The following is an 11612-nucleotide window of genomic DNA, read 5'->3' as shown; positions in this document are numbered from 1 at the left end:
TTTTGCCCTTTTTTGCCTCTATATTGTTGAATTGTAGGATTACTTTATATATTCTGGATTTTAAACCTTATCAGATATGTAATTTCCAAATACTTTTTCCCACTAAGTAGGCTGCATTTTTTACTTTAACAAAGTCCTTTGAAGAACATTTTTTTTTTTAATTTTGAGGTGGTCTCATTTACCTATTTTTTGTATCGTTGATGTGCTTTGGTGCAAAGTCTAAGAAACCATTGTATAACACAAGATCTTGAACACACTTCCCTAAATTTTCTTCTAGGAGTTTCATAGTACTGGTTCTTATATTTAGGGTTGTGATCCATTTTTAGTTAATTTTTGTATGTGGTGTGTGATAGGGGTCATCTTTTATACTTTTGCATATGGATATCCAGTTTTCCCAGCACCATTTGTTGGAGACTATTCTTTCCCAGTTGAGTGGACTAGGACTTGGTAGCATTGTTAATAATCAGTTGGCCACAGATGTAAGGGTCTATTTCTGATCTCTTACTTTGCTTCCATTGGTCTATATGTCTATCCCTGTGACATTACCATGCTGTTTTAACCACTGTACTTTGTAATAAGCTTTATGGTCAGGAAGTGTGAGTCCCCCAAATTCATTCTTTTTAAAGATGTTCTTGTCTATTCAGAGCCCCTTACCCTTCCAAATAAACTTTATGATTGGCTTTTAAATTTCTGCATGTTAGGGTTTTGGAATTTTGATTGGAACTGAATTGAACTTGTAAACTATTTGATAGAATTAACAATTTCACAATATTTAGTCATGTAATGTGTTTATTATTTTGAATGAAAACAATTTTTTAACTGTTTTAATCTCTGATATATAATTGATGGATATAACCCACGTAAATAAAAGGTCATGTGACCAAAAATTTGAGTACTGCTGCTCTGGTGGATATGCTCAGCATGCATGAACACTGATTCACAGGCCTGGGCCACTTAGTTCCTTGGCACAGAGAATGAGTAAGCCACCTCAAATATGATTCAACAGGCCATGCACCAAAAAGCTTCTTAAACATAATTGTCAAGCAAAGGAATTTAATTTGACTGTGAAATATTGAAGTCTAACTAGTTTTGTTAAAAGTCTAAGAAACAAAGCATGTTTTTCTTGGTGACATCTGAATGCAATAAATCATCCTTTAATGTATACATAGGTTGACTCTGATGAATGAAATGGAAAGCCATACTTTATGTGATGCAGTTTTAAAAATAGTTATTAATTCATAATGTGACAACATGCACATTAGAGTCTAAGTGGTGGCAATGCATGGCTAACAGCAAATGTAAGTTAAAAACAAAGCCATAATTTTCAAAATAAAAGTAGAAATGCTTCTGTGGAGGCAATAATTTTTTAAAAAATTATATTTTTAGAAAATGTAGAAATGTGTGTAGGCAGAATAATATTGAATTATAATAACCTAGAAAATTTTATTCTTAAATGAAAATACATCTTAGATACTGGTGCCAATTTAATATTTAAGAATATCCTTCCATGTAAGAATAAAAATTGAGAACACTATGAAGTTTAGGCATAGCTGGGGTGACAACACTATCATCTTATCCCATCTCTGATATAAAGAATTATATGGATACTTTTAATTTGCTATGTGTATTTTTTTTTAAATCTTCATTTTATTGAGATATATTCACATACCACGTAGTCATACAAAACAAATCGTACTTTCGATTGTTTACAGTACCATTACATAGTTGTACATTCATCACCTAAATCAATCCCTGACACCTTGATTAGCACACACACAAAAATAACAAGAATAATAATTAGAGTGAAAAAGAGGAATTGAAGTAAAAAAGAACACTGGGTACCTTTGTCTGTTTGTTTCCTTCCCCTATTTTTCTACTCCTCCATCCATAAACTAGACAAAGTGGAGTGTGGTCCTTATGGCTTTCCCAATCCCATTGTCACCCCTCACAAGCTACATTTTTATACAACTGTCTTCGAGATTCATGGGTTCTGGGCTGTAGTTTGACAGTTTCAGGTATCCACCACCAGCTACCCCAATTCTTTAGAACCTAAAAAGGGTTGTCTAGAGTGTGCGTAAGAGTGCCCACCAGAGTGACCTCTCAGCTCCTTTTGGAATCTCTCTGCCACTGAAGCTTATTTCATTTCCTATCACATCCCCCTTTTGGTCAAGAAGATGTTCTCCGTCCCACAATGCCGGGTCTACATTCCTCCCCGGGAGTCATATTCCACGTTGCTAGGGAGATTCACTCCCCTGGGTGTCTGATCCCACGTAGGGGGGAGGGCAGTGATTTCATCTTTCAAGTTGGCTTAGCTAGAGAGAGAGGGCCACATCTGAGCAACAAAGAGGCAATCGGGAGGAGGCTCTTAGGCACAAGCATAGGGAGGCCTAGCCTCTCCTTTGCAGCAACCGTCTTCCCAAGGGTAAAACTTATGGTAGAGGGCTCAACCCATCAAACCACCAGTCCCCTATGTCTGTGGTCATGTTAGCAACCATGGAGGTGGGGTAGGTGAATACCCCTGCATTCTCCACAGGCTCCTCAAGGGGGCACTACATCTTTTTTTTCCTTGTTTTTCTTTTTTTTTTTTTAACTTTCCCTTCTTTTTTAAATCAACTGTATGAAAAAAAATTTAAAAAGAAAACAAACTTACAATAAAAGAACATTTCAAAGAGAACATAACAAGGGAGTAAGAAAAAGACAACTAACCTAAGATAACTGCTTAACTTCCAACATGTTCCTACTTTACCCCAAGAAAGTTACATAATATAGCAACATTTCTGTGAACTTGTTCCTACTATATCCATCAGAAATTAACAGACCATAGTCATTCCTGGGCATCCCCAGAACGTTAAATAGCTTATCTGTTCTTCTTGGATTATTGTTCCCCCTTCCTTAATTGCTCTCTATTGCTAGTTCCCCTACATTCTACATTATAAACCATTTGTTTTACATTTTTCAAAGTTCACATTAGTGGTAGCATATAATATTTCTCTTTTTGTGCCTGGCTTATTTCGCTCAGCATTATGTCTTCAAGGTTCATCCATGTTGTCATATGTTTCACGAGATCGTTCCTTCTTACTGCCGCGTAGTATTCCATCGTGTGTATATACCACATTTTATTTATCCACTCATCTGTTGAAGGACATTTGGGTTGTTTCCATCTCTTGGCAATTGTGAATAATGCTGCTATGAACATTGGCGTGCAGATATCTGTTCGTGTCACTGCTTTCCGACCTTCGGGGTATATACCGAGAAGTGCAATCGCTGGATCGAATGGTAACTCTATATCTAGTTTTCTAAGGAACTGCCAGACTGACTTCCAGAGTGGCTGAACCATTATACAGTCCCACCAACAATGAATAAGAGTCCCAATTTCTCCACATTCCCTCCAGCATTTGTAGTTTCCTGTTTGTTTAATGGCAGCCATTCTAACCGGTGTTAGATGGTATCTCATTGTGGTCTTAATTTGCATCTCTCTAATAGCTAGTGAAGCTGAACATTTTTTCATGTGTTTCTGGGCCATTTGTATTTCCTCTTCAGAGAACTGTCTTTTCATATCTTTTGCCCATTTCATAATTGGGGTGTTTGTACTATTGTCATTGAGTTATAGGATTTCTTTGTATATGCAAGATATCAGTCTTTTGTCAGATACATGGTTTCCAAAAATTTTTCCCATTGAGTTGGCTGCCTCTTTACCTTTTTGAGAAATTCCTTTGAGGTGCAGAAACTTCTAAGCTTGAGGAGTTCCCATTTATCTATTTTCTCTTTTGTTGCTTGTGATTTGGGTGTAAAGTCTAGGAAGTGGCCGCCTAATAAAAGGTTTTGAAGATGTTTCCCTACATTATCTTCTAGGAGTTTTATGGTACTTTCTTTTATATTGAGATCTTTGGTCCATTTTGAGTTAATTTTTGTGTAGGGGGTGAGGTAGGGGTCCTCTTTCATTCTTTTGGATATGGATATCCAACTCTCCCAGCCCCATTTGTTGAAAAGACCATTATGACTCAGTTCAGTGACTTTGGGGGCCTTATCAAAGATCAGTCGGCCATAGATCTGAGGGTCTATCTCCGAATTCTCAATTCGATTCCATTGATCTATATGTCTATCTTTGTGCCAGTACCATGCTGTTTTGGCAACTGTGGCTTTATAATAAGCTTCAAAGTCAGGGAGTGTAAGTCCTCCCACTTCGTTTTTCTTTTTTAGAGTGTCTTTAGCAATTCGAGGCATCTTCCCTTTCCAAATAAATTTGATAACTAGCTTTTCCAAGTCTGCAAAGTAGGTTGTTGGAATTTTGATTGGGATTGCATTGAATCTGTAGATGAGTTTGGGTAGAATTGACATCTTAATGACATTTAGTCTTCCTATCCATGAACATGGAATATTTTTCCATCTTTTAAGGTCCCCTTCTATTTCTTTTAGTAGAGTTATGTAGTTTTCTTTGTATAGGTCTTTTACATCTTTGGTTAAGTTTATTCCTAGGTACTTGATTTTTTTAGTTGCTATTGAAAATGGTATCTTTTTCTTGAGTGTCTCTTCAGTTTGTTCATTTCTAGCATATAGAAACATTACTGACTTCTGTGCATTAATCTTGTATCCCGCTACTTTGCTAAATTTGTTTATTAGCTCTAGTAGCTGTATCATCGATTTCTCAGGGTTTTCTAGATATAAGATCATATCATCTGCAAACAATGACAGTTTTACTTCTTCTTTTCCAATTTGGATGCCTTTTATTTCTTTGTCTTGCCGGATTGCCCTGGCTAGCACTTCCAGCACAATGTTGAATAACAGTGGTGACAGCGGGCATCCTTGTCTTGTTCCTGATCTTAGAGGGAAGGCTTTCAGTCTCTCAGCATTGAGTACTAGGCTGGCTGTGGGTTTTTCATATATGCTCTTTATCATGTTGAGGAAGTTTCCTTCAATTCCTACCTTTTGAAGTGTTTTTATCAAAAAGGGATGTTGGATTTTGTCAAATGCTTTTTCAGCATCTATTGAGATGATCAATTGATTTTTCCCTTTTGACTTGTTAATGTGTTGTAATACATTCATTGATTTTCTTATGTTGAACCATCCTTGCATGCCTGAAATGAATCCCACTTGGTCATGGTGTATGATTTTTTTAATGTGTCTTTGGATTCGATTTGCAAGTATTTCGTTGAGGATTTTTGCATCTATATTCATTAGGGAGATTGGCCAGTAGTTTTCCTTTTTTGTAGGATCTTTGCCTGGTTTTGGTATTAGATTGATGTTAGCTTCATAAAATGAGTTTGGTAGTGTTCCATTTTCTTCAATGTTTTGAAAGAGTTTGAGTAAGATTGGTGTCAGTTCTTTCTGGAAAGTTTGGTAGAATTCCCCTGTGAAGCCATCTGGCCCTGGGCATTTATTTGTGGGAAGATTTTTGATGACTGATTGGATCTCTTTGCTTGTGATGCGTTGGTTGAGATCTTCTATTTCTTCTCTGGTCAGTCTAGGTTGTTCATATATTTCCAGGAAATTGTCCATTTCTTCTACATTATCCAGTTTGTTGCCATACAGTTGTTCATAATATCCTCTTATAATTTTTTTAATTTCTTCAGGGTCTGCAGTTATGTCACCTTTTTCATTCATTATTTTGTTTATATGGGTCTTCTCTCTTTTTGATTTTGTCAGTCTAGCTAGGGGCTTGTCAATCTTGTTGATCTTCTCAAAGAACCAACTTTTGGTGATGTTTATCCTCTCTATTGTTTTTTTTGTTCTCTATGTCATTTATTTCTGCTTTAATCCTTGTTATTTCTTTTCTTCTACTTGGTTTAGGATTGGTTTGCTGTTCATTTTCTAGCTTCTTCAGTTGATCCATTAGTTCTTTGATTTTGGCTCTTTCTTCCTTTCTAATATATGCGTTTAGTGCTATAAATTTCCCCCTCAGTACTGCTTTTGCTGCATCCCATAGGTTTTGGTATGTTGTGTTCTCATTTTCATTTGCCTCTATATATTTAGCAATTTCTCTTGCTATTTCTTCTTTAACCCACTGATTGTTTAGGAGTGTGTTGTTTAACCTCCAGGTATTTGTGAATTTTCTAAGTCTCTGATGGTTATTGACTTCTAATTGTATTCCATTGTGGTCAGAGAATGTGCTTTGAATAATTTCAATCTTTTTAAATTTATTGAGGCTTGTTTTATGTCCCAGCATATGATCTATTCTGGAGAAAGTTCCGTGAGCACTAGAAAAGTATGTGTATCCTGGTGATTTGGGATGTAATGTCCTGTATATGTCTGTTAAATCTAATTCATTTATCAGATTGTTTAGGTTTTCAATTTCCTTATTGGTCTTCTGTCTGGTTGATCTATCTATAGGAGAGAGTGATGTGTTGAAGTCTCCCACAATTATTGTGGAAACATCAATTGCTTCCTTTAGTTTTGCCAGTGTTTCTCTCATGTATTTTGTGGCACCTTGATTGGGTGCATAGACATTTACGATTGTTATTTCTTCTTGCTGAATTGCCCCTTTTATTAGTATGTAGTGGCCTTCTTTGTCTCTCAGAACATCCCTGCATTTGAAGTCTATTTTATCTGAGATTAATATTGCTACACCTGCTTTCTTTTGGCTGTAGCTTGCATGAAATATTTTTTTCCATCCTTTCACTTTCAGTTTCTTTGTGTCCCTGTGTCTAAGATGAGTCTCTTGTATGCAACATATTGATGGTTCATTTTTTTTGATCCATTCTGCGAATCTATATCTTTTAATTTGGGAGTTTAATCCATTTACATTCAACGTTATAACCGTGAAGGCATTTCTTGAATCGGCCATCTTATCCTTTGGTTTATGTTTGCCATATTTTTCCCTCTCTCTATTAATATCCTTTATTGTATCAATACCGAATTTCTTTAGTACTGAACCTTTCTCCAAGTCTCTCTGTCCTTTCTTTGTTTCTCTGTCTGTAGGGCTCCCTTTAGTATCTCCAGTAGGGCAGGTCTCTTGTTAGCAAATTCTCTCAGCATTTGTTTGTCTGTGAAAAATTTAAGCTCTCCCTCAAATTTGAAGGAGAGCTTTGCTGGATATAGTATTCTTGGCTGGAAATTTTTCTCACTCAGAAATTTAAATATATCGTGCCACTGCCTTCTTGCGTCCATGGTGGCTGCTGAGTAGCCACTACTTAGTCTTATGCTGTTTCCTTTGTATGTGGTGAATTGCTTTTCTCTTGCTGCTTTCAGAACTTGCTCCTTCTCTTCTGTGTTTGACAGTGTGATCAGTATATGTCTCGGAGTGGGTTTATTTGGATTTATTCTATTTGGAATTCGCTGAGCATTTATAATTTGTGTATTTATGTTGTTTAGAAGATTTGGGAAGTTTTCCCCAACAATTTCTTTGAATACTCTTCCTAGACCTTTACCCTTTTATTCCCCTTCTGGGACACCAATGAGTCTTATATTCGGACGTTTCGTATTATCTATCATATCCCTGAGGTCCATTTCGATTTTTTCAATTTTTTTCCCCATTCTTTCTTTTATGCTTTCATTTTCCATTCTGTCATCTTCCAGGTCACTGATTCATTGTTCAACTTCCTCTAGTCTTGTACTATGAGTGTCCAGAATCTTTTTAATTTGGTCAACAGTTTCTTTAATTTCCATAAGATCATCCATTTTTTTATTTAATCTTGCAATGTCTTCTTTATGCTCTTCTAGAGTCTTCTTGATTTCCTTTATATCCCGTACTACGATCTCATTGTTCATCTTTAGTTCTTTGAGTAGCTGCTCTACGTGCTGTGTCTTTTCTGATCTTTTGATTTGGGTGCTTGGGCTTGGGTTATCCATATCGTCTGGTTTTTTCATATGCTTTATAATTTTCTGTTGTTTTTGGCCTCGTGGCATTTGCTGAACTTGATAGGGTTCTTTTAGGGTTTGTAGACCTATTGAAGTCCTTATCTCCAATTTATCAGATCTACAGCTTTGTGGAGTACACTTTCTCTAACTAATCAGCAGGTGGCGTCCACGAGCCACCTGTTCTCCACAAGCCAGTTCTCCCCTGCTTAGCCTTTTTGGTGAGTGGGGGAGTGAGTCTTGTGGGGTCCAATTGGTGTACCAAGTTTGCGTGTGTAGTTGGTGTTGCCTGCCCTGTATGTGGGGCATGTTTCTGGGCAGTCGGGGAGGGGGGTTGGCCCTAACAATCAAATCTCCCTGGTGATCCTAGAGTTTTAAAGCTGCTGCAATAGTCTAATCCTTCAGTTCAGTCCTGCCACAGTTTGTCTCTGCCACTGACCCACAAGTCCTTGGTATTGGCGTATGGCTCCTGAGACTTGCGAGTGGGCCCCTCTTCCAGGCTGTGCACCCCGGGTCCTCTGTTGAGGGATGACTGTGCTATGTCACAGGTGAGTGCCGTCCCCCCAGGGCAGTTCTGGGCTGTTGGGCTGTGTAGGGAGGCTCCCAGTCTGCTCAAATGATGGCTGAATGGGGCTTTGTTAATTCACACTGCTCCACCTTCCCAACTCTGGGACAATCAGCTGAGGTTGCAGGGAAGGCTAATGTCCACGCCCAGTTTTGTGGTGTGTGCCTGTTATTCGAAGCACTTCCGTCACACTGGGTTGTCTGGGGCAGCTCTGGGCTATGGGGCTGGCGATGGGCAGGAGTGTTTCCTGTCCACCAGGATGATGGCTGTGAGCGGACACTCCCCCTTTCTTGGGAAGTTGTGGTGTTTAGTGAATTTTCTCAGCCACTGGATTATTGCCTTTTGTCTTAGAGCTCTCTTAGTTCTGCTTTTGACTTGACGTGCCCAAATTGCAAGACTTTTGTGCTTTCTGTATTGGGCTTAGATTTCGCTGATCTCAGCAGTTCGACGTTTTCATGAGTGTTGTATGAAGTATGTCCAAATTCTGATTGCTCTGTGGTGTCCAGTCCCTGCAGTTCCTGGCTTTCTACCTACTTTCCTGGAGGAGTAACTAAAACATACAGCTCACCAGTCCTCCATCTTGCACCACCTCTCGTGCTATGTGTATTTTTTAAATTTACTGCCATATTTAAAATCTGAAACAGCTAACATTTTAATAAATCACTGCTGTTTGGGAAGCTAATAAATATTGCTTTGAATTAGAATGATAGTGTGAATATATTTGGTTATGTATACCATATTAAGATTCTAAATGATATAGTTAATATAATATACCTTACATTGATTTAATTAATTTGGAAAATATGTACATTTTTCTCTCTGAGCAGCCTTTTGGAAAAAGCACATTGGATACAGTTTCCAGTCATATTTTACTGTGTTAACTTGTACTTCTTTAAGAAATCTCATCAGGAGAGAGTTAAATAGTGCTTGAATCGAAGTCCAGTGAATCTGACTTTTCCTTTCCTCATCTTTGTTTGCATGACCATTTTCTACCATCATTTCTCTGCAAGTCTTCCACTTAGTCTATCAAAAATCAATGCTATGAAAGTCCTCTAAAAGGGTCAGCTGCTTTTTGGAGTCTCTGAATGGTGACAGCATTCTGTAAATCTGCTTCTTCCAGTGTGTTTCATCTAGCAATTTGAGGAAAGGGAGAGCTGTGGCCAGAGAAAAGGGAGGACTTCTTTGAGATCCTTGGTATTTTTTGATGAAGTCTTTGATGTGGCTTACCCTATGAGAAATGTTAAATTTCTGGAAGACCCTTTTCCTATTGGCTAACCAGATCTGTATATTAGTGATAGGTTCCAATTTGTTTAGTGTGACAGCAGACATATTGTTTTTAAACTTAACTTCAATACTCTTTGCTTTAGAAATAATTTTTGGTGTGACACTTCTCAGTCTGTGACCCTGGCCTGAGAACAGCTGGAATACAGTCTTCATTGAAATACATATTTCATTTTATCTTCAACTTTAACATCTGACTATTCTTTATCAAAAATTCCCTGTAATTTTAAAGTTAATTCCCCCTTTTTAATGGAGTTCGGAAACTGTTGACTCGCACCATCAGAATAACTTCTGAAATTATCATTGACTGTTAACCCATTTTTCCATAATGTTATACTAACATCTACCTGTTTCTTTTTTTCAGTTGGTGACAAGCATTTGGCACCAACCTCTGTGCTTCCTCAAAAAGTCTGTCAACAAAATATTCACAATTTGTTTGCTGGTTGTCACCAAGAGGTTGACTGTCAGATCCTGTTTCACAAACCTATTCTTCATTTATACTTTCAAGGTTGTCTATTTCTTTCATTCTCTTTTGCCTTACTCTGGGCATAGCCACTGGGGAGGCCATGCCACAGTGTCACCTTGAAGCTTCATCCTCAGTTCCCTCAGGGGCCATGGGTGCCAATGTCACTGTTTCACTTGAGCCCCTCAGACCTGGGGCACCAACACCTCAGGGCCACCTTCAGGTTCAGCAGGCACCACCACCACAGCACCAGGCTCCAGCCTACCCCCCTCAGTTTCCCCAGCCAGATGCCAGGTGCACCAGGGCCCTGATTTCCTTTTAATAACTGTTTTAAGTAGCTCATTAGAGAAAGCCTCAGATACTTGCCATTGACAATGGGCCCAGGCAAGGGCAGAGCCAATATAGGTCAGAGAGAAAACAATTAATATAGAGAGGGAGATAATTTACTAAAGGTCATATCTTCCCCAAGACAAGGGAGGCAGGGCCCAACCAACTGGTGGCTTCCTTCATTGAACTCAGAGCTCAGGGGTTGGAAAACAGAAACCAGCTTGAGTCAGCCATGCCCCTGGCAGGGACAGGGTCTGTGGAGAATCAAAGGACTCTAGCAACTCTTTAGACTTGTTGGGAGCCACAGGCTGACAAGCACCACATGATGGGAAGGATAGGAAAAGCAGAGACTAAAGTCTTCAGTAGAGGGTCTGACAACCAGTGGGGTCTAATTCTTAGAGAAACTCCATATACAACTCCACAGATGTAGGCCTGTCTGGACTGGGAAAATCTGATTGAAGTAAATCATATCTGAGGAGGCACTCTCACTAAAAGTTATGTAGGTTCAGATCAAGAAACAGAAAAACAAGAGGTGAAAACTTCTGAACAACTAAACAGAAGCTATGTTAGAGGTCTAGAATAAGTTGAACTGAATGAAAACAGATAAAGAATAAAGCCAATCAAGAAGAGAACACTAGATAAAAGAGTGAAAACCAGCTCCAGAATAGAATAAGAAAATCATCTGAATAGACAGCTAAAAATAATGAGCCATCCTAATGTTCATGAAAATATGGACCAGCAAAAGAAACAAACTAACACTTCAACTGAGATACAGGAATTGAAACAAATAATTAGTAATCAAACAAATCTCCTATACTGATTCAAAAATCAAATCAATGTGCTGAGGGAAGAAATAGCAAAAGAGATGGAGGATATAAAGAAGACACTGTGTGAACATAAAGAGAAACAGAAGTTTGAAAAACAAATGGCAGAACTTATGGGAATGAAAGGCACAATAGAAGAGATGAAAAACATATTGGACATTTACAACACAAGATTTGAAGAGGCATAAAAAAGGATTATTGAACAAGAGGACTAATCTGAAACCCTACACATAAAGGAACAGAAAGAGAAAAGAAGGAAAAATATGAACAGGGCCTTAGAGAACTGGATGACAACATGAAGCACACAAAGATATGTGTTATGGGTGTCCCAGAAAGAGAAGAGAAGGGAAAGGGGCAGAAA

The 11612-nt window shown here is 38.2% G+C and overlaps 1 pseudogene; it reads right to left on the bottom strand.

The window, feature by feature from the left end:
* Positions 1–9270: 9270 nt before the first annotated feature.
* On the bottom strand, positions 9271–10163 carry LOC119520888 (annotated as a pseudogene).
* Positions 10164–11612: the final 1449 nt, after the last annotated feature.

The sequence above is a fragment of the Choloepus didactylus genome, chromosome 26, assembly GCF_015220235.1.
Source record: "Choloepus didactylus isolate mChoDid1 chromosome 26, mChoDid1.pri, whole genome shotgun sequence".
NCBI lineage: Eukaryota > Metazoa > Chordata > Mammalia > Pilosa > Megalonychidae > Choloepus > Choloepus didactylus.
This window is presented reverse-complemented; position numbering and strand designations above follow the sequence as displayed.